Source organism: Papaver somniferum, chromosome 6 (genome assembly GCF_003573695.1).
Source record: "Papaver somniferum cultivar HN1 chromosome 6, ASM357369v1, whole genome shotgun sequence".
Classification (NCBI taxonomy): Eukaryota; Viridiplantae; Streptophyta; class Magnoliopsida; order Ranunculales; family Papaveraceae; genus Papaver; species Papaver somniferum.
Genome location: NC_039363.1, coordinates 16,621,529 through 16,643,420, shown reverse-complemented (window position 1 = coordinate 16,643,420; position 21,892 = coordinate 16,621,529). Strand labels below are relative to the sequence as shown.

General features: G+C 35.5%; 3 long non-coding RNA genes across 6 annotated transcripts; 1 reads left to right on the top strand and 2 right to left on the bottom strand.

Annotated features, from left to right (window-relative positions):
* Positions 1 to 1,898: 1,898 nt before the first annotated feature.
* Positions 1,899 to 2,896, bottom strand: LOC113287047. The gene is made up of 3 exons (XR_003329682.1): positions 2,774 to 2,896; positions 2,091 to 2,119; positions 1,899 to 2,000 (listed from the first exon to the last, which is right to left on the bottom strand). It is a non-coding gene; the product is annotated as an uncharacterized LOC113287047 (long non-coding RNA).
* A 15-nt stretch (positions 2,897 to 2,911) lies between these two features.
* LOC113287049 lies at positions 2,912 to 3,998 on the bottom strand. Its single transcript, XR_003329683.1, has 3 exons — positions 3,916 to 3,998; positions 3,564 to 3,617; positions 2,912 to 2,944 (listed from the first exon to the last, which is right to left on the bottom strand). It is a non-coding gene; the product is annotated as an uncharacterized LOC113287049 (long non-coding RNA).
* A 2,592-nt stretch (positions 3,999 to 6,590) lies between these two features.
* Positions 6,591 to 9,218, top strand: LOC113287046. 4 transcript variants are annotated; one of them, XR_003329681.1, is made up of 8 exons: positions 6,591 to 6,884; positions 7,100 to 7,215; positions 7,352 to 7,468; positions 7,563 to 7,628; positions 8,062 to 8,113; positions 8,214 to 8,292; positions 8,408 to 8,441; positions 8,912 to 9,218. It is a non-coding gene; the product is annotated as an uncharacterized LOC113287046 (long non-coding RNA). The 4 variants fall into 4 exon arrangements; XR_003329678.1 differs by having other exon boundaries at positions 7,096 to 7,215; XR_003329679.1 differs by having other exon boundaries at positions 7,096 to 7,215; positions 8,408 to 8,536.
* The last annotated feature ends 12,674 nt before the right edge of the window (positions 9,219 to 21,892 follow it).

The following is a 21,892-nucleotide window of genomic DNA, read 5'->3' as shown; positions in this document are numbered from 1 at the left end:
AGTTTGGGAATGAGCCAGTGGCGTGTTGTTTCAATTACATAAGCACTCAAGTAGTTTGGGGAATGAGCGATGTTAATCCTAGATTGCCTAAGAGAACATATAGAGTTTAGGCTATAAACTTGTACATCTCGTCAATAATGCTAAGTTGATATCAAATGACCGTTTATGTTGCCTAAGTTGAGTTCCCAAGCAAACAGTTAGACAAGAGGGTGATTATAATATAGTTAGAGCCACTAGCCCCTATGTCTGCAAGAATTAGAACATATGAGACATATATGTTTATGTTCTTCCGTTTCTCTGTTTATTGTGTGTGGTACTTTCTATTGATTTATCTTCTAATTATTTCGAATGTTTCCACTGAAACTGTTGATGTGTCTCAGGCGAGGAGCGATTGTCACAACATTTATTGTATGTTATGCTCTTACTTTGTTCATTTCGACCATGTGAGAGGAGGGTTTTATTCCAACAGTGGTGGTATGTTTCTCTGACTCACTCCTGGGACATGTTTGGTTTCCGACTATAAAGTAGATGATCCATTGCCTCATTTTTTTCATTATATCATTTAACTAACTGCTGATACCTCATGAACATATTTGAGGTAGTAAATTGTCCGTGAACTTCTTCTGACTGAATATATAAATCAGTCCAAAAGACATCAACAGTGTGGAATCATGTTGGCTTCTTGCCGAGTCTAAAAGTTCGTAACACTAGTACAAAAAGGTCTTATAGTCACGGTATATTACCGTGACCAAATATCTATAGTCACGGTACTCCATTTTTTGAAAAATCGTGACCAAAGCCTGCGAGGCCAAAAGTGTAGTCTATGGTCTCGTTAATTCACCGAGACCAAAATTCCTTCAGTCACGGAATTTTCTACGAAACCGTGTACAAATTTGGTTATTGGTCACGGATCACATCTCACATCGTGTATAAATTTGATCTTTGGTCTCGTTTTACATTCTACCCCGTGACAAGTTCAGATATTGGTCAGGCATTTGATACACAATAAAAACGAAAATTGACGAAGCAATAACCAACATTATACTGAACATAGATTCAAAACCAAACAATATATTTACAAAGTGAAATTTCCCGTCTGAAATTACAAAGTTTATAGATTTTGAGTGCAGTTTAGGAGCCCCCAGTTCCTCGATATTCCATAAATTAGTATCACATACTGTTAACACAAACAAAAAAGAAATTGATGAATATATCTCTATAAAATGCTGAAAGTACTTGAATTAGTAAGATATCCAGAAATCCCAGCTTGTCGTCAGAAACTTTTAAATTCAAGTTTGTTGCTGTCTTGTGTATAACGCATGGAGATGTGGAATACATCAAAAGACGTAAACTCTTTACTTCTGCCACCTGAAATCCACAACAGCATGTCATCAAGCTAGAGCAAAACTACGAGCACTGGAAATCAATGATGAACTACATGAAAACATAACTGCAGTAGCAGTGTCATGGCATCCAAAAAGAATCAAGTTAGGAAAAACAGATAAATTCTTAAATGGAATGCCGAATAAATACATCTTGAATGTATGTATATGCCCTTCCTTTTTGAAAAAAAAATCGTTCTTTAGTTGGCTCTTATTCAAAATGAAAACCGTACTTCTAAGGAAACAAGTATGACCTACCTACCACTTAAAATAGATCAACTAGTAATGCAATGTGACAAACTTACTCATATTCCCGAGGATATTATCCACATATTGCACTGCGAAAAATTTACTATTACCAACTAAATAGAGAACAGGAGAAGGCAAAAGGTACCAGATGCAATATTGAAAAAAGCGGTGAGTAATGATGATTAACAGCGATCCGAAATTTCTAAAGTGAACACCAAATTTGATTTAAAAATGAGATGAGCAAACAATGAATCGAGATATACCTGTGAGCCTGCGACACTCCAACTAGGTACTTCACAAGCAGTTGCACTCGAACTCCCACATTTTCTGACAAATAATGTTCAACTGCTAGATCTGTCTCTTATTGTCCTATAAAACTTGAAGGAATCTTTTTCTTATGATTATGCATAATATAGTATAGATCGACCAAACAGTTCTCAAAATTCACAAACAATGTACCTAGTGAGCTTCATATGCTTATGCTTCAACTGTATGACAATGATAGAAGAGAAAAGGGTAAGTTGGCATGTGAAAAATGTTCAAATACCCAAAAAGTTTCAAGAAAAATGGGGAGAAATGTATTCCCCTCTGCAAAGAAAAGGCTTAGGCTTATTTAGGCTATTCCCCCAAGCACTAAGAGTAGAATCAAGCAAGAGGTGTCAACCACTAACAGCCTTTGAAAATTATTAGCAACAACGGAAGAGTGATAGTTCTGATAATATATCAGAAGGAAGGTCCATCAATGCGAGTACTTAAAGGCAAAGTCCACAATATTCAAATAGCTCATCCCAAGTATATAACCAAAGAGAAACGAACAAACATATTTAGAATTAACAACATCTACTATTAACATGAAAGAGGTCACGACAAATCAACCCACGGATTTGAATTAGTTTCTGAGACAAGGTCTAATAATGCAGACTTGCTTGGTGAGTGTTAAAGAAATTAGGAAGTATTAGAATTGAATTAGTTGCTGGGACATGGTATAATCATGCAGATCTGCTTGCTGAGTGTTTAAGACATTAAAAAGTACTAGATGCGCAATGGAATATGACATTGGACTACATGACTTTAAGTCTTGATGTTGAAAGCAACAAAATTATCATAAAATTGTTTCGAATAACAAGTGTTAAGTATTTTACTTCAGAAGAGCAGCAGTTTCTTGGCTCTCTAAAACTCAGCAACTGCATCCAGGATTGCTGGTCACAGCCTGCTCCCATCCAGAAAATGCTCATATTTTGTACTCTCTGAGCTCCTTATTTTACTTGGTTCTCTTGCAACTTTGGTGATCTTACAAGCTTGTGTTCCTTCGTCTACATGTTACAAAATAGAAAATTATGAGCTGAAGGCTTGTAAATATAGTTCGTTTTTAGATAGTTGTAGAATGCTACTGTCTGTCATGTATGTATCTTTTGGGATAAAAATTAAGACTGTATCAGTCACGAAAGTAAGAATAAACAAATATACATATATCAAAAACTATTTCCCCTATTTTAGTTAGGAGCATCATCATGGTCTGAAATACAACCCAATGGCTTCTTTTAAAACTCGTGACTTGAAGAACTATGAGTTTCAAAATTGGCAGTACTACTACTGGCATGAAATTTCTCTCCAATGTCCAACAAGTATAGTTCTGATCAACACCATAACGGAAAAAATCTTGTCTTACCTAATGTAAAGTTTTACGGAAAAGGTTAAGGTTCACACAAATTTCATATGGGAGAAAGATTCTCCTTAGTTCCCTTCTCTGTGCAGTCTGACTAGCAACTTTGAGATAATCCTAAACCCATGCTTCGACTCGGATGACAATATCCATTCAGTTATACAAACATAAACTCATATATCAAAATTAAGGAAAGTGAATCTTTAAAGATTAGACATAAGTCTGACCTAAAAGAAAAAGATGGGCTAGATTGAAGATTCAGAGCTTACCGCGTTGACTAGAAGTTACGATCAAGAAGACTCCACTGAGCAATGAACGATCTCCTTTGAATAAAATAATTAGAAACCATTCAAACCCAACTCTTTGAATGCAAAAACTCAACCATTAATAATAATTGAGCATCACAAAATAAGTTCAATAGATTCTGAATAACTGAAATTACTTGGAAACGTAACAATCATAATTCACTGAAAATCAAAATCAACATTAACAACCCAAATACAGTAAATCACAACGGAAATATGAGACTTTACATATATTCAAAGTTGATAAACATATATTCCCAATAACTCTCTATCAACAAATCTTAAGCAATAAACTTTATTGATTCCCAATAATTACCTATCAACAAATCATACAGCGTTGCAATGAGGATCCAATCTTCCCCTTCCACCTTTTACAACCTAAATTCTAATGTCATGATATGCAGCAGGTAACCAAAACCCTAAGAAACCAAACAATCTGGGTTTGTTAGATTCATAAATCAAGGATAAAAACCGAACTTACCACCATGAAATTGTACCGCTTTCTCTTCCAGGGTTTCTCTGAGGGAACTGATTTCTCCGGAACAAAGAAAATTGGGGGAATAAGGGGAACAGAAAATAGAAAATGGGGAATTGGAAAAAAAAGAAAAAGAAAAAAAAACTGAATTGGTGGGGAAACTTGGGTTTGCTTTCTCGAATCTTCATTCCCACAATTACAGTATTCAGTGGGAAGTATGGGGATTGAGATTAACCAACCACCAGATTCACCCCGATTTTTTCTCCTCCATGATCGTAAAGGGGAAAGAGGAGATGGATATAAAATTTACATCGTAGTTTCAGACAGTTATTAGACACGTGTATTTTATGTAGTTATTGGAAGGATTTAGACACGCGTCCCTCAATATTCCGAGACCATTACATATCTACGATCTGGAGACACGGTTGATACAGATGCCGGGACTAAAGATACGATGAACGGTCACGGGATCTGAAAACACTGTGTCAACCAGACATTTAGTCACGTTTGTAGCTTAAACCGTGACAAGGACAACCGTGACCATAACCCCTTATTCTACTAGTGCAAGAACGATGAATCACACCTTTTACGGGTAAGAATTCTTGGGAATATTCTCAGAAACCTTAAACACACACGAATTCGTCAACTTCGAGAAAAAACTGACTCCGAGATTGAAACCTGGCCAGGAACGGACTACTAGAAATCTAGAACTTCGTAGAACGATGAATCACACCATTTACCGGAAAGATTCTAGGGGAATATTCTCAGAAACCTTAATAACACACCAATTCGTCAACTTCGAGAAAGAAACTGGCTCTGAGATCGAAGCCTGGCCAGGAGCAGACTATTATAAGTCTGGAAATTGGTAAGAACGATGAATCACACCATTTACCGGTAATATTCCATGAGAATATTCTCAGAAACCTTAAACACACACGAATTCGTCAACTTCAGGAAAGAAACTGGCTCAGAGATCGAAACCTGGCCAGGAGCGGATTACTATAAGTATGGAAATTCATAAACTGGAAATATATCAAATTTCAACATCTCCGTTTCAAAAATTACTCGATTTGGACCTGAGATTCTCATTCTGGTGAACTAAAGATAAAATATATCAGATTTCAACATCTCGGGTTCAAAATTACTCGATTTGGACCTGAGCTTCTCATTCGGGTGAACTGAAGACGAAATATATCATATTTCAACATCTCAGGTTCAAAGATTACTCGATTTGGACCTGAGATTCTCATTCAGGTGATCTAAAGACGAAATATATCATATTTGAACATCTCGGGTTCAAAGATTACTCGATTTAGACCTGAGCTTCTCATTCGGGTGAACTGAAGACGAAATATATCAGATTTCAACATCTCAGGTTCAAAGAGTACTCGATTTGGAGCTGAGATTCTCATTCAGGTGATCTAAAGACGAAATATGTCAGATTTCAACATCTCGGGTTCAAAGATTACTCGATTTGGACCTGAGCTTCTCATTCAGGTGAACTGAAGACGAAATATATCAGATTTCAACATCTCCAGTTCAAAGATTACTCGATTTGGACCTGAGATTCTCATTCAGGTGATCTAAAGACGAAATATGTCAGATTTCAACATCTCGGTTCAAAGATTACTCGATTTGGACCTGAGCTTCTCATTCAGGTGAACTGAAAACAAAATATATCAGATTTCAACATCTCGGGGTTCATTGTTCTTACGAAGTTTTCGAATTATAGTAGTCCACTTACCGTCAGGTTTCGATCTCGAAGCCAGATTCATGCCTCGAAGTTGACGAATAGGGGTCTGTTTAAGGTTTGGGGGAATATTCCAAAAGAATCTCTTCTTCTACTAATTCAGAATCTTCATTAGAATCATAAACCTACCAATATTGTTCATTTTATCCTCAATGTCATCTCTTATTATGTCGGAATCTACACCCTAGTACTAAACCTACCAATGTTTTTCAGATATTTTTGACATGGTTATAATGACATAATCTTGACATGATGGCACCTTTTTCTCTAAAACACCTAAACGACGCTTAATTTGAAGCTAAGATTTCCGTGACATGTTCCTTATATAAAAATCTACAATCCTACCAAAAATGAGAGTATTTCGAAATACGGAACTTTGAATTTTGGTCTTATGAAGGATCAAAAGAAACACACTTTTGTTCAAAAGAACACACTTGTGTGTCACCTTTTTCTCTAAAACATCTAAACAACGAAAAATTTGAAGCTAAGATTTTCGTGACATGTTCCTTATATAAAAATCTGCAATTTTACTAAAAATGAATGTATTTCAAAATTCGGAACTTTGGATTTTGTTCTTATGAAGTTTCAAAAGAAACACACTTCTGATCAAAAGAAACACACCTGTATCAATCCGTATGGGAACCCATAACCAATTGTCCACCATTCGAAAATATCCACAATCCGTATGAGGAATTGAGGATCAATCTGCACCGTCCAAAGTTTTTATACAAAAACCAAAAAAATTTCTCCTCTCACTTTCCTCTTTCTCTTCTTTCCTTTCGATTTCTCGGTTGTTTGCCTCTCTCACTCCGCGTCAACCAAAACCCTCTCTCGTGACAAAATTTCCAAATCAAGGTCTAACACAAATCCTTGAATCCTTAATCCGTGAATCAAAAACCTTGAATCCTTAATCCGTGAATCGAAAACCTATCTGAAATAAAAAAAAACCTCCAATTGAAACATTCATAACCCTAAAAATTTGATATTTTCCCTGAAATAAAAAAAAAAACCCTTGTTCTGTGATAATGATTGTTCTTCGATCTACTAGCTAACGATTGAGGTATAATCCCGAGCTTAATTTGTTGTTTTTTGTTTTTGATGATATTGTTTGATTTTGATCTAAAATGGTTTATTCTTTACTCTTTCTTTGGCAAAAGAAGAATTAATGAACAAGAACAAGTCTTGTCATGAACCCTTAACGTTGTCTATCTTCTTTGTTGTAATAGATGCTCAATTTTTGCTTTTATTTTTTTCTTTTACTCGATCTGAAGCTAGGGTTTTTCAATTTGGGGATTTTCTGACTCTGTTAGTGAAGATGATATATATCGGCAACCCAGCAAGTGGGTGGACTTATAGGAACATTGTTATCCTGGCTCTCTTGCTTGGTTCAGGTCTATTTACATACTCAACTTTGTTTTGTTTTTTTATTGCTGGTTTATTTCTTGATGGTTTCCTTTAGATGCATCGATATTTCGTTTCTGATCTTGTAATCTTGTTACTGAAATGCTTTATTTGTGATATCTCAAGATGACTGAGGGAACCCAGGTGAAGATGAAGCAAGGATGGAAATATGCTAAGTATCTACCAGACATTACTTTGCTTTTGAGGCCCTTGTTTCTGAGGAACTTTCTTACAAGATCAAGGGTATGTCAACTAATGTTTATTCTTTTGTTTGTTTTTAGATTTTTTTTGTAAATCCTAGATTTTATATGTAATCGGCTTCATTCTACATGTGCAGGATTGCCTGGAGTGCTTTGGGTTCTTCCAGATTCTTACTTGAATGTGAGAGAGAAAGATTATGGAGGTACATAGTATTCAACTCGATTATGTTTTCTCTGGTTGGTTTCATTGTGTTAGTCGTGATATTTTTGAAAATGTAATTGAAGCATCAATTCTTACAAGTAGTTTTGCAGTCGGCTCGCATGAAATTTGTAAATTGGTGTAGATTTTTTCTCTTCTAGTTAGTATGTCAGTACCCCCATATCCACATCAAAGTACACATATATGAATAGTTTCAAATTTAACAACATGTACCAGGTTGGGCTGAAAGCATCAACAGTTCTCATATTAGCTACACTATTCCATGGCAACCCTTAGTGAGATGGTTACTCATATTTGGATCCAAATATTAATTACCAAATTTTAATATGAAAATTTTCAGATCTAATTTAGGAGTATTTTATGGACATTCTGAATGATCTGTAACTAAGTTACTTATGTGCTTTACTATTTTTCAGTGTACACTCCTCAAATTGATGGAAAGGAGTTATTCCACGTCCGTGAAGCCAGGTCTGACCATGGAATTTAGAAATTGAGTTATTAATTGCGATTTGAATGGACAATTTTGAAAGTTACAACCTAACTAAATTGTGGATATTTGGAACTGCAGGAGTTGTCTTTCTTACGAGCAGTTCAGTACAATTCTTTCCAACATCAAGGAGCTGAATTCTCAAAATCAAACTCAAGAGGTAATTGCTTACTGCTTTGTGCTATCTTTATGATTTTGAAACTCTCGGTAAAATCTCTTGGTCATTGAATTGATGTAACTAAGCAAATTGGTTTGTCTTTTACCTCGTCATCCAGGAAACGTGAAGGAAGGCAGAAGAATTATTTGGTGGTACGTACAACAAAGATCTTTACCGATCATTGCCGCTTAATTGTAACAACCACTAGGACTTAAAGGTGTATTCCAAAGATGGTGCATCATAATAAGTAGGCTGCATCTCTCTTTCTCTCTTTCACGCACATATGCACCAACAAAAAGATAATTGCATGTCCCTGTGCACACACACATAGCACTAAAATATGGGAGTCTTGGGACTCCATATGAGTGGAAAGTTTACAAGTGAGTTCTGTGTTCCTTTGCTCTGAATTATGCGAATGTAATTTATTAATTGTTGGATGTACTGTCACTGCCATGATTTTATGAACATGCAAAGTGTAGGTGAAAGTGTATCTGTCAGAACATGTGCATTTGTTCGCAGACTGTTAGCTTATATGCATATCTTAGGATTTTAGGCTGAACTTTTGATGACGACGAGTAGCACCATCTTCTTTTTAATGAGTTCTGTTATGTGATTTATACAGAATTGCGCAAAGAAGCCAAAGAAACCAAACTGTGGAAATTGGATATTAGGAGATTGGATGGGAGTGAAAGAGAAGTTATTGATAGTCACTGGGCACACCATTCTCTCTATGATGTTACAGGATCTGATACCAGAAGTTGTTACCCCCAATCGTTCCAAGCGGTCATTAAAATTGTGTATATTTTTGGTTGATGTATGATGTGTGATCCTTACTGTGGATTACGAGTTTATTTCCCCAAGTGAAATACACTGGATATGAGTATATGACAATTTTGGAATGTGTGAATGGAGATATTGGAATTTGTGAATGTGAATGGAGATAACATTGCATTTTCAGATGACCGAGACCTGGCATTTTCAGGTAACCGGAACCTGGAAGTTTCAGGTGACCAGAACCTGAAAGTGCCAATATTTTTTTTTATTAAAATGTAACAAATTCCTAATGGAGAAAATGCGTTACTATATTTTGAAAAGTAAGACACATGTCAACTTTTTATTAGTCACATGAACTGTTAAATAAACAGTTAGCAAAGATTGTAACATAATATCTACATCACTGAGTAAATAGGAAGTGTAAACTGTGAATAGTTAGGATAAATATTGTAACGAGAATGAAGAGTTTCTTATTTAGTTTCCCTAATGGATTACAACAGTTAGACAAATTTCTAACACATTATATAACAGCCTATCGGTAACTATCTTTTTAAGTTAGGGAAATTAACTCTTATTTTCCGGTAACACTATTTTTCCATGAGGAAATCTTGGATTTGGTGTATTGTACATACGTATCAACTGTCACAGTTGATTCTTTACGTCTGTTTAAGTTTCCTTGCATTGCAAGTTTTTTCTTTCCTAGTTTGTTTAGATTTCCTATTTTTTTTCTGTTTAGTCGGTTCTTGTGAACCTATTTACAAGCTTTGCCTTCTTTTTTTGGAACACATCTTATTATTATTATTATTATTATTATCAAAATCGATTATCAATCTTTACCTTAGAATCTTGATCCTAGAATCAGTTTTCTATTAAGTTTCTGACGAAACTTAAACCTATCCCTATTACCCTTATCTGTGCGACACTAGTTGGTGTCAGATACAGAGTTTTTAGTTTTTTATCTAGAAACAGATCCTTCACACAACTTCCGCAACAATTCAAAACCCTAAAATTTTCAGCAAACACCTACCTTTCGTTACAATAGGAGACAAGTTAATACAAACTGATATTGATGCCACTGCTACAACACTTGAAGCCAGATTGGACATTAGGTTTGCAACCAAATTGGACAATATTAAAACTTCTATTACACATATTGAAACTAAGCTTGAAAACAATGAAACTAAGCTTAGTGATTTAGAGAAGAAGTTAAAATCGCATGAAGGTTAAATGATTATGATAGCCAAACATGTAGGTATGAATGAAGGCATACCTGAATTAGTTGATGATACAAAGGAAGGAGAGAAAAAAACTGAAGAAAAAGAAGATGATGAAAAAAAGAAAGTTAAGCCTTCTTTTGTTCAGAATAAGTCTATTCCTGATGATATCTCCCATAATCTTAAACATAATGAGCCTTTGGAAGGTTTTCTTGACAAAAAACTTACTCCTTTGATTATCTACATTGATGAAGAAGACCAAAGTGAAGAAGTTGAAAAACAGAAGTGGATGGATGAAAAGAGATTAAACTCTACTCTGAATTCTTATGGCAATCTGCCAGAATACAAATTAAAGGCCGATATACCTAGTTTTCATGTGGTTTACAAATTGAAGGTTTACTGGATTGGTTTTATGAAGTCGAATCTTTCTTCAAGTTCATGGACGTCCCTGAATCTTCTAAAGTAAAACTGGTAGCCTATAAATTGAAAGGTGGAGGTGCATCTTGGTGGGAAACACTATGCGAATACCGAGATAAGTATCACAAACCTCTTATACTTACATGGACTCGCATGAGACGTTTATTAAGAGAAAAGTTTTTACCAAAAGATTATAAGCAACAACTGTTTATTAAGCTTCAAAATTGTTGACAAGGAGCTAAATTAGTTGAAGAATATGTAGCTGAGTTATACGGTTTGGTTGCTCGTAACCATTTGAAGGAAACTGAGGAACAATTAGTTGCACGTTTTATAAATGGATTGAACAATTTAATTCAACAAGAAATGACACAATCCGCTTTTAATATGGTTGAAGAGATACATCAAGCTCTTAAGGTTGAAAGGCATGTGCTCAGTACTTCTCGCCAAGAAAATCCAATACAGGCTCATTATCAACATTTTTACAAAGCCGTCAGACCATATAACTCTTATGGTTACCAGGGTGAAAAGGGATCAACAGTCGTTGTTGATCCATATTCACAGCAAGTTGATCCACATGACAAAAGTGCAAACCAAATGTATCAGCAACATCAATCTACATCTGTTCCTCTAGAAGCTTCTCCAACAATGAATATATCATCTTCTAAGCTACCTTAGGCTACTCCATAAAGGGATTTTTTTCGCAATACTAGAAGTAATCCTAATCAACAACAATTTCCACTGTTATCTAAACCTTTAAATCCTTATTCAAAATTTCGAGGAGATAGATGTAACAAGTGTAACCAAACTGGTCATACTTCTAGTGATTGTCGCAAGTTTCATGCTTATATTGATGAAACTCCAGACGACACTTTGGAAGAAGAAGCTATGGGAGACGATGAGTTATTTTATCTTCAAGAACATGAGACTTATGATGCAGATTTTTTTTGGAATGATTCGACCAGTTTTAATTACTGAACCATGTCCTACTCAGAGATATAGTATTTTCAAATCTCATTGTTTCATTGAAGAGAAGCTTTGCAACATGATTATTGATAGTGGAAGTACAGAAACTATGTTTCTGAAAAATTGGTGGAGAAGCTTGGTTTGCCTGTTACTCTTCATCCAAAACCGTATTCAGTTAGTTGGATAAATAGTTCTTCCACTCAACAAATCACTCATCAATGTTTAGTGAAGTTTTATTTCCCTGGATATTCAGATTATGCTTTATGTGATGTTATTAACATGACTGCAGCAAGTTTATTATTGGGAATACCATGGCAGTATGATATTCGTGTTGTTCAGAACTGCTATGAAAATAATTATACTTTTGTTCAAGAAGGATTCACCAAAGTTTTGTGGCCTTTACAATCTTCTTCTTCAATCAAAGAACCAGCAAACAAGAAGATGACTGCACTGGTAGCTACAATTGTTCATTCTTTGAACACTCATTCTTTGAGTTCTCATGAGGTTAATAAACCTATGATGGAAATTCCAGACAAGGTACAACCTTTACTGTCTTCTTTTAGTGACTTATTTCCTACTGAGTTACCCAATGTTTTTACTCCATTAAGAGATCTACAACACCAGATAGACTTTATACTTGGAACTTCTATTCCTAATCAAACTAATTATAGGTTAAGTCCTAAAGAACATGATATTTTACAAGGTAAGGTTGATGATTTGTTACAAAAAGGTTTGATAAGACTTAGCAAAAGTCCTTGTGCTAGTCCAGCCTTTTTAGTATAAAAAAAGGATGGTGGTCATCGAATGTATATACATTGTAGAGCATTAAACAGAGTTACTATTCCATATAGGTTTCCCATACCAAGAATTGATGATATGATTGATATGCTTTCTAGTGCTAAAGTGTTTACAAAGCTTGATTTACGTAGTGGATATCATCAAATACGTATTCGAGAAGGTGATGAATGGAAAACAACTTTCAAAACAAAGGAAGGTTTATATGAGTGGTTAGTCATGACTTTTGGATTATCTAATTCTTTTAGCACTTTTATGCGACTCATGAATCAAGTTCTGCAACCTTTTCTTGGAAAGTTTGTCATAGTATATTTTGATGACATACTGATTTTTAACAACAATGAAAAAGAGCATATTTAACATTTATCTCAAGTCTTTAAGGCACTGCAGGAAAATTTTTGTATGTTAATCTAAAGAAGTGCACTTTCTTCATAAACAAGGTTACTTTCTTGGGCTATGTTATTTCTTATATTGGTATTTCTATGGATGATTCTAAAGTTAAGGCAATTGTGGAATGGCCTACTCCAACGTCTGTACGTGAAGTAAGAAGTTTTCATGGGTTAGCTTCATTCTATAGAAGATTTGTGAGAAACTTTAGTACAATTGCATCTGGTTTGACAGATTGTTTGAAGTGTGATACTTTTGAATGGACTGAAGAAGCAGATAAGAGCTTTAATCTTCTTAAGGAAAAAATGTGCAGTGTACCTGTTCTTTCCATGCCAAACTTTGATAAACCTTTTGAGATTCATTGTGATGCTTCTGTTGTTGGCATTGGTGTTGTGTTATCTCAAGAAGGACATCCAGTTGCATATTATAGTGAAAAGAATTCAGATACAAGGAAGAAGTGGTCAACTTATGAGTTGGAATTAATTTCTCTCGTTCAAGCTCTTAAGAATTGGCATCCTTATCTTATTCATAGTGAATTTTTTGTCAATACTGATAATCAAGCTCTTAAATTTTGAAAACTTCTGCAAAAGTCAATCGAATGCATGATAGGTGGTTATCTACAATCAATCAGTACACGTTTTCTATTAAACACCAGAGTGGAAAATTGAATCAGGCGGCTGATGCTTTAAGTAGAAGAGCTCATCTTCTTATCACTCTCAAACAATAGAGTTTAGATTTTGATTTCTTGAAAGATCTGTATAGTGAAGATAAAGAATTTAAGAATCTATGGGAAAAGTGTGGTTCTTCAACATGCAGTGTTGATGATTATCTCATTCAAGATAGTTTTCTTTTTAAGGAAAATCGTTTATGTATACCATAGTATTCTTTACGTCTTCATTTGATCTAAGAATTACATGGAAGTGGTGTAGGAGGACATTTTGGACGTGATAAAACCATTGCTTTGGTTGAGGAACGTTATATTTGGCCTTCAATTAAACGAGACATTCAGAAGTTCGTACAAAAATGCATGGTTTGTCAGCATTCTAAAGGGAATATTCAAAACACATGATTGTATACTCCACTTCCAATTCCAGATGCACCTTGGGTGGATATCAGCATGGACTTTATGCTTGGTTTACCATGTACTGCCAAAAAGAGTGATTCTATTATGGTGGTTGTTGATCGTTACTCAAAAATGGCTCACTTCGTAGCATGCAAGAAAAACACAGATGCCTCCAATGTTTCTTATTTATTATTCAAAGAACTAGTACGTCTGCATGGAATTCCCAAGACAATTACTTCTGATCGAGACACTAAATTTTTGAGTTACTTTTGGAAGTCTTTATGGATGCGTCTGGGAACTAAACTTCAGTATAGTACAACTGCTCATCCTGAAACAGATGGACAAACTGAAGTTTTCAATCGATCTCTAGGAAATAAGATTAGAGCAAAAGTCATTGGCGGAAAAGAGAAGCAATGGGACAATTTCCTCCCCAACATGGAATTTTCTTATAAAACTTCAGTCAATCGATCCACAGGTAAGACACCTTTTGAAATTGTTTATTCTAAGATTCCTAATCATATTTTGGATCTGGTAGTGCTTCCCAAGTTGCGTAAATCGAATGCTAAGGCAAACAATTTTATTGAGAAAGCATCACTCATACATCAAGAAGTAAAGTCAAAACTTGCAGATTCAAATAACAAGTACAAGGAAGATGCAAATCAACATAGACGACTTAAGACTTTTGATGAGGGAGAATTGGTTATGATTCAGCTCACAAAAGAAAGATTTCCTGCTGGTACTTATAACAAGACTAAGATGAAGAAATATGGACCATTCAAGATTTTGAAGAAAATCAGTGACATTGCTTATGTTATTGATCTTCCATCAGCTTGGAACATCTCTAATATCTTCAATGTGCAAGAAATATTCACCTTTCATGGACAAAATGAAGTTCTTTCTATACATTAACTCGAGGGCGAGTTTCTTTCAAGAAGGGGGGGACTGATGTAGTACATCTTACTATGTATCAACAATGATTTTTGATCCCTTTTCTTCTGTATCAATTGTCACAGTTGATCCTTTACGTCTGTTTAAGTTTCCTTGCCTTGCAAGTTTGTTCTTTCCTAGTTTGATTAGATTTTTTTTTTTCTGTTTAATCGGTTCTTGTGAACCTATTTAAAGGCTTTGCCTTCTTGTTTTGGAACACATCTTATTATTATTATTATTATCAAAATTGATTATCAATCTTTACCTTAAAATCTTGATCCTAGAATCAGTTTTCTATTAAGTTTCTGACGAAACTTAAACATATCCCTGTTACCCTTATCTGTGCTGCACTATATTAAATTGAGAGATTATTCCCAATCTATCTCCTCAAAAATCCATTAATTGGTAAAGATGGAAATCCTATTAATGTCGTCATGCCTATATGTCTCCCTACTATGGAAAGTTTCCGACGATATATATTTTTCAAGTACATGTTACCTCTGAAGGTTTGTTGTTATTTATACATGCATGGAGTGGTAAAGTTGTTGGACGCTAAAACCACCTGAGATGCCTACGGCCTAATTTTTGATATTCAAATCTCCTTTGGTAAATTAGGTATTGGAGTTGGTGAATGTAGCACTTTGCCAGTATTTTAAGAACACTTGCAAGGTTATGAATCGGAAGATCAATCGAGTAATGCATTTGGTTGAAGTCCATGAGCCTTACATATTCTTTAAAGGAAAGTAAGTACGCTTAGCTAGTTAAGGCGTAGCTCTTGCATGGTCCTTATGGGCTTCAATTTTAATGCATCTAAAGTTCTCGATTTTAAATCTTTTTTGTTTGTAGTCAACACATTTTGATCTCTTTTTCACAGGTTTGATGATCTAAACACAGAGATTGCGGATGGCGATAAGAGCAAACGAATTGGAGGCCAAACTATTCTATTTCGACCCCAAATCCTTAGATTGGGATGATTACTTCGTCAACATTCATATTCCGGGACTAGCTAAACATGTCTATCAGTAGCTTAGATCGTAACTCTACATCTTAAGTGTGAATAAGCTAATCATGAAGCTGATGCTTATATATATATATATATATATATATATATATATATATATATATATATATATATATAATACTTCAAACTTTGGTGGCAATCTCCTCCTAGTAGTATTATATGTAATTTTTTATATGTTGTAATAAATATACGTGGTTCTTTACCGAAATCATCTAAGCTCGTAAACCGCGACATGAAACTCTACCTGCATATTTGTAGATTTGAAGGAGTAACCAGGCGCGACATATATGAGACATGAGCTTAATGATCATACTTCCAAATCTTGCAAGTGAGACACAATTTTTAACACATAGGATGATGTAGCATTTCCTCTTCAGATTTGGTTTGTCTAGGAGTTATGAAATAAAGCCATAGGGTTCGAAACGACCCAAAATTACTTGAACTATTTAATTTTGTCTTAAAGAAAGTTACTAAGACAAAGATTCTTGGGGTTTCCCATCAGCTGTGATGTTGAGGATCAGAACCAGATCTAGTTGTGAGAAAATGAAAACTTCTCTGGAATGCACTGTTAATGCAGAGGTCTGGTCCTCCATGAAACTGCCTTTGGATGGAAAAGGATTTATCTGTCCTACGGAGGAAGAGTTGTGTTAATTAAGAGTGTCTTTTGTTCTCTGGCTATCTATCTTATGTCTGCATTTTCTATTCCTCCGGATGTAGCTAAGAAGATAGAGAAAAAAATGCGGGTTTTCTTATGGGGGATTAAAGATGGGAAAAACAAGACAATCTTGGTTGCATGGAAGACTATCCGCAAGGATAGAGAACATGGAAGACTGGGAATTAAGAGCATTAGGGAGATGAACGACTCTCTCCTATGTAAATGGTTATGGCGCTTTTTTACCGAAACCAATGCTACGTGGAGGAAAATTCTTGGTGATAAGCATGGGGTGCAAGACAATGAATGGGACGCAAAGCCGGTAAAACAAACATATGGCACCAGTTTGTGGAGGGGTATTACTAATAGATTGGATATATTTTCGCAAGGCATTGCGTATACAGTTGCAAGTGGAACTAGAGTCAAATTCTGGTTGGATGTTTGGAATGGGGATACAACTTTCTATTTGAAATTCCCAGAGCTATATGAAATTTCTAGGAAGAAACATGAATGGGTAGTTGACTTCTATAAAGACGATGCTTGGGACATTGACCCAAGGAGAAGGCTCACGGATTCAGAAAATAGAAGAAGCTAGTATTCTCTGTCAACAACTAACTGGTGTTACTCTTAATACAAAACAAGACTCTAGAAGATGGAAATGGGAAAAGGACGGAGTATTTACTGTGCGCTCTTGTTATAATGCCATTACAAGTCTAAACAACAGTCCCACTTTCCCCAGCAACAAGATTTGGGTTCCTCTAATCCCGACAAAGGTATCCTTCTTCGTGTGGTTATTACATCATAATTCGCTTTTGACTCTAGATAACCTTACACATAGAAGAATTAGAGACGGTTTAGAGAACAAGTGCGTCATGTGCAAAGAAGAATTAGAGTCGATCAATCACCTTTTCTTGTACTGCAACTATACACATAAAATATGGATGGCTTTTATGTTGGACTATGGGAGAAATTGGGTTATGTGCAAGGATATAAAACATATGTTTCTAGGACAACACATACAAGGGCTGACTGAAAGGGGTCGTATACTTTGGGAGCTTCTTCTTTTTGATGTGTGTTGGGTCATTTGGAAAGAAAGAAACAAGAGGATTTTCGAACGACGAGAAAAGTTGGAAAAAAAGATCGTTGAGGGAGTCAAAGCAACTCTGTTATATTGGACTGGTCCAAATGCAGAATTCAGGGGTTTGCATTATCAAGACTTTCTTAGAAGGTGGGGGAATGTAGTAAATAGGCACTAAGCCTTTCTGTAGGGATAATAAGTGGGGTTGTTGTAGTTCTGTTTTATGCTCATCTTTGCATAAGAACAACTGTTTTTTAACTTTGAACTCTGCCTCAATATGTGAGTTGAAGTTTTTTGCTGTAATCTTCTCTTTATATATATATATATATATATTCTTTGTTGTATTGACCAAAAAAAAAAAGAAACTGCCTGTGTACACTGAATTCATTGTCGTGTAGAAGTTACGGTCCTCCAGGAACCTGCATTTCTCTTGACCTCGTAATCAACAGACATGTACTAACTATGGGTACCCTCAACCCTGACTCCATTCGTTGAACAACACAGCACAGTAAAGGGAGCATGTGAAATTCAAAAAGATTTCCACAAAATCATCCAAACAAGAATGTAATAACATCACAGTAGTACGTCTAAGCTCAACAGGCTGTGCAAAATCTTACAAACCCATCCTTCAAATGTTATACATTAGGTACATAATCACCAAAATTTTAACCCAAAGCAAGAACAGTTAATTCGGTTACTCAATGTGCGTAACTGATAAGAGTCGGGTCATTTAACTTAGGAAAACATCAGAAAATATCCCTTCTTCGAACATATGTATTATATCTCTTTACAGTTAGCAGTTTCAAGTAATCTCTACATCTCACAAGAAATAACACATCTGGGTTTCCCATTCTTAACCATTAGTGATATCTACTCTAATATAACTATAACATGTATCATGAGTCTACTCCAGTTAAGGATTTGGGTCCTAGGAACGAGAAGTTGGAGCGTGGAGAAAGGGTACGCCTGCCAAGAAGAAGCTTTAATAATGTCGCGTTTGTGTTGTGGCTTTTAATCTTTAGATTTTTCCTTTGTTTGGGGTGGCTCTTGTGCCCTCAGTTGTTGCGCTTTGGCGCTTCATTTCTTGCACCTTCTTTTTTTCCTTTTTCAATAAAATCCCACCTTTTTACCTCAAGAAAGTAGTCTTCTCGGAACGCATTGGCCAAGAATTTCCTGAGCCATGTGCACAATCAGAAGCATGCGCAGTACAATAGTAGTCTATGCCATTAGATGTTTGTAGGAGTTGGGTATATTCAGTGGATATTTTTGAAATATCTGTAGGCCATACTGATTATGTCATGATACTATTGTAGGTTGGCTGTATAGTCTACATGCATCCGACTTTTCTAAGAATAAGTTTGTGCATGCATGTGTCAGCTGATCTAATCTACTATCTATTCTAATCCACACATACTGATAATCCTATTGCTCGTCGTAGGTCGATATCCCACATTTACTCTAACGGCCACCTACAAACCATAAAGAGAAAGTACTACAATAAGTATAGAAGCATGTCTGTCGATCTCAATCTAGAAACTATTCACTTAGTCTAATAAAACTATACATCGATCTGTCATGAGTTTAAGTTGCATCCCTAGTTACAATTATAGAAAGCAGGGTGCCATGGTGCCACTTGATACAAGTCGTACACAGGTTAATTTCAGTATAAATGCTTCCTGCCTCCCCTAGTAAATGTAAAAGTAGTACTCTGCAGTCGGCCTTTAATTTACTATCACAGACTATTATACTTAAAGGCTTGTTGATTGAATATAGTCCGTACGTACTCACGACAATATTATTTCAGTAATTAATTGTACATGGTAGGTTATTACCAAAAGTGGAAGTCCACATCTGCATTAATTTCCAAAAAGCCAAAATGCCCCAAAATCGACCCCCTAGGTTTGAAAATGCCCTGGACGTTAGACAGGAAATAAAAATGCCCCAAAATCGTATCAAAATGCCCCATTCTGTTATGTTTTCCGTTTCAGAGCGTTAAGTGGTCAAATGCGTAAGCATGTGGCCCGCACGTGGAAATCGATTGACATTTATACCCTTCTGTCCACCAAGATGAAAATCTAGGGTCGTATTTTCGTCATTTACTGAGATTGCGACACGTGTCGATTACAAAAATGGACGGCGAGAGATTTTTGGTTTTACATTTACCGATTTTTTTTTAAATGACCACGGTGTCCTATTATCTAGGATCGCGACACGTGGAACATCATAGCTAATCAACGGCTAGATTTTCCGACCGTTGTGAGATTCCGACCGTTGTAATAACGGTCATTTTTTTTTGTCTCCCCTGACTTATAAATTGTGAAGATGATCCAACCAAAAATCAGTAAATTTTTTTTTTCTCTTCATAATGGCTGCTACATCAAGCCAGGAATGTGAGATGTGCAACGAAAGAAATCATCAATCAATTGATTGTCATTGGATCTACAAAAGGTGTAAATTAGTTCCTTGTAATGGTATTTATACATCATAAACCAATTTTCTTCAGTTTCACTCATGCAAATCATCATACATAAAGGAAATACCCCATTCTAAGCATTTATACCTGTTGCTGAAAGCATCACACCACCAAACTTACCAGTTAGGTGAGCTCCATATAACCCAATAACCATTCTACAACCGTTCATAAAACCTTTTATCTGTGCATTATACGCCAAAATGAGACTCTCAAATCTGTTATCTTTATCATCTTTGGACCAGCTGAAATGACCTATGCTCCTTGGGTTCAATGAGGTAGCAGCTATGACCAGTTGTGGTGTTTTTTTGTAACAAGTCTCAAATGTTCCATCCCTTTATGACACATAGAAACCCAATCATCATAATTCATCTGTTCTTGTGTTTCTTCTTCTTCAATATCATCTCCACTCTCATCCTCACTTTCATCTTCACCATCCTCTTCCTCATCATAGTCCTTAAAGAGAAAGTCAGGCTTGTCATCAGGATGACACTCATCTTGATGTACATTAGGCAAATTCACCTGGTCATCTTCATACCCCTGTCCATGGTTGGCTGCAACAGATTCCTGTGTAGGAATGATTGGAGTGAACCACAGTCTTACCAAATCATCTTTATTTGGTTTACCTTTGTTCCAAAATGAAATAAATATTTCCTCTGATTCACACTTATCACATGCATTCCCTTCTTCATCATTAAATAAAAACAGTTCAAGTGCAGAATTCATACCATGTGCATTCACCAGCTGTCTCTTTACCATAGCCATAAAAGCATGTCCACTGGTACCAGCTTTACAACCAAGAAAATACAAGTCTTTAAACCTGCCACCTATATTTGTTAACCAGAAATTCCGATCCTCACTCCCCATTATGAAACAGTTAACAATAATGAAACAAATCAATTAAAATGGCATATACATTATCTGATACAAATGGCAATGCTCTTGTATAGAATTTACAAGTCCATTACAAATGGAAATGCATATGACAATGTAACACATCAAATACAAGACTGGTTTTTTGTTTTTTGGTTAAGCCCATTTTTTTTTGGTTAAGCCTATTGTAAGTGAGAACTGCAATGCATACAGAATGCTGATAATCCCATTGTATTTGAGCTTCAAATACTGATAATCCCATTGTATTTGAGCTTCAAATATGGATAAGTAATACATAGGTAATGTTGATAAAACAAGATATTTCACCTAACTTGAGCTTCAAATATGGATAAGCAGCAGGAACAAGGATATATAGCTTCAAATATGGATAAGCATTTAATCAACATATAAACCATGCACTTCAAATATGGATTAGCATAACAATCATGTTCATTTTTTAGTATAACAAATTGGCATGTCAATAAGATGAAACAAACAACATGTCACAACTATGCTAATGTCCATTTCCATTCTAGTTAATACAGTTCACAATCACACAACTATGCGAATGTCCATTTCCATTCTAGTTAATACAGTTCACAATCACAGTGATATTGAAAAGAGTAATAATAGCTCAAGAAGCTCATGCTGATACATTAAACCAATTGTTCCACCCTGACTACAACACAGTTGAACATCACCACACAATCAATCAATTTTACAGTTATAATAGCTCAAATAGCTCATGCTTTTACACCATCACAGTAATAATTTCCATTTTAGCTCAAATAGCTCATGCTTATACAGTAATAATAGCTCTACAATTTTAATTTTGTTCCCTAATAAAATTACAAATGGGGCTTTTACAGTAACCCCCAAATTATAATCCCCAAATTCGTCAAACCCTAATTTTCCTCTACTACAGAAACCCTAAATCATAAAACCCTTAAAAAATTCGTAAATCGAGAA